The sequence below is a fragment of the Anarrhichthys ocellatus genome, unplaced genomic scaffold, assembly GCF_004355925.1.
Source record: "Anarrhichthys ocellatus isolate YVR2014 unplaced genomic scaffold, GSC_Weel_1.0 scaffold11, whole genome shotgun sequence".
In the NCBI taxonomy this organism is placed as follows: domain Eukaryota; kingdom Metazoa; phylum Chordata; class Actinopteri; order Perciformes; family Anarhichadidae; genus Anarrhichthys; species Anarrhichthys ocellatus.
Window position 1 is genome coordinate 8663010 of NW_022280041.1, and position 2106 is coordinate 8665115.

At 37.9% G+C, this 2106-nt stretch overlaps 1 long non-coding RNA gene across 1 annotated transcript; it reads left to right on the forward strand.

Moving 5' to 3' along the window:
* The first annotated feature begins 526 nt into the window (after positions 1 to 526).
* On the forward strand, positions 527 to 1872 carry LOC116385336 (uncharacterized). The gene is made up of 3 exons (XR_004212872.1): positions 527 to 576; positions 736 to 822; positions 1663 to 1872. It is a non-coding gene; the product is annotated as an uncharacterized LOC116385336 (long non-coding RNA).
* The last annotated feature ends 234 nt before the right edge of the window (positions 1873 to 2106 follow it).

Below are 2106 nucleotides of genomic sequence, written 5' to 3' on the forward strand. Positions count from 1 at the left end.
GCCACCATCCGTTTTATTTCTAAGATCAGCAAACCAATCAAGGTCATAGCAGGCAGACTGTTATCTTCCACTTATCAATTCACACATGCAAATGTGATTGTGTTATTAATAATCAAAGCTGTCACTCAAGTGAGATGACAAGTGGGTCATAATATCCATCGTGCCCCTGTGACTTAATCTGATGACAATTAATTATCAAGCTATTCTTTCATCCCGGCACCACAGCAGCATCATATTCTACAGAATATTCTGTATTTTGTATCTAAAACCGCCCTCATACAACTGGCCACAAAGTCTATTATTGCTGGAGTTGTAGGCAGACACCAGATCCCAACTGAAAACACTCTTTCATACAAGCGCCATTGTATTGAAGTTATTAATTAAAGACAAAATACACAGAAACGGCACGGACCATTTATCAATGCAAGTATCCACTTTTTATTTCATACTCCAGGTTGGTTTGAATGTGAGCAACATGGTCAACTCATAATTCTGAAAACTTAATTCATTTTGCGTTTCCTCATACAGGCTGGCTGGTGTTTACTCAGACCGCGGGAACTACGGAGGAGTCTTCAGGTTTGTCCAAATCCTACGTATCTGTTTTTCACACATGCTATTCTCCCCTTTCACTATAACGTTTATAAGAGTGTATCATTGTTTTATGGTTTTCACTTAAACTGTCAGTTGTGTTGCATGTTATGACGAGTGCTTTTACTTACTGTCACATACTTTTAGACATGCAGCCTCAATGGATGACATCTGGCAGTACGAGGAACATACAGACCAACTGATGGAACATCTTCTCTGTGCTGGAGCCCTGAGGTACGAATATTCTCTAATTTCCAGCTGAGTTGTCTGTAGTGTTATTATATGGAAGTGCGCAAAATATTGTAATTTCAGTAGCCGCTTTCGCTTCGTTATGGACTACTTAAATTGATGGACATGGACAGTCGGTGGGATTTTACACTTCCTGAGAATATCATTATCGTTGTCCAGGGGCCCTTATTTTAAAATTGTCTTTCAGGATTATGTTGGTTGTATTGGGTTAAATTATAATCTGAAAATTGGGTATTTCAAAGCCTGAAGATTTGGATTCAGAGTTGGTAATCCAGTCCAATTTTTGGATCAATTTGATCACATCTCAGAGGTTGAATTGATATAAAATAGCCTAGGCTTCACTTCTTCCAAATAATGTTACCCAAGATGTTTATTACATTTAGTTTGTTTAATATGCCTTTAAAAAAAAAAAAAGTTTTTCAGTTCTAACAGAATAAAGTAATGAAAAATATGTTAAGCTACAGAAAACAAGTTTAATAAAACAACCGAAATGTTTCCAAAGACGAGTTTCACTTCAAGATTCTTCCTAAATTATTTACACCAAACATCCAACATGTGTTTTTGTTTGTGGTCACACAGCAGGCTAGCAGAGACAACAGGAATGAGGGGTTCAAACAAGGTTTTAATTCTGCTTTTCATCGTTTAATAAGGCAACACCACCAACAAACAAGTACAACATAAATTGGCCTTTACATCATGGGTGCTGAAGCAGTCGGCTTCAGCTGCTCCTCAGCAAGGAGGATGTGTTTTGCAGCCATGTCTTTTGTTCTGTTCAGAAATGAACAGAACAAAAGACATGGAAGTTTCTTTTCTTTCATTTTCAAGGAGGAGCAGCAGACTGGATGCAGAACAGGACGTCAGGGAGAGGTGGACCTGAGGAACACAGCCACAGTGAAATGACTTCTATATTTGAAGGATTGTGTGTCTGTAATGTGTTTTTCAGAAGCAGCTCGGCCGCCTCCAAGACCAGCTGTGGATGCTGGATGAACTCAGGGTCAGGGAACACCAGTGAAGCAAAATATTGTCTTGATGCTTTGACTGTTTCAGAAAAATATATTATGTCACATTAGTGTGTCTTTAAAAAGGCTGTAGTACTGTAAAACCTAAATTAAAAGCAGAGATCCAATTAGATGCCGGGTCTTACCGAATGTGACTCTTTTTGAACTTTTGAAGCCTTGAATGTTTAACAGCACCAAACATAAAATATGTTAGTTTGCAGCAAACTAACATAAAATATGTTAGTTTGCAGCAAACTAACATAAAATATGT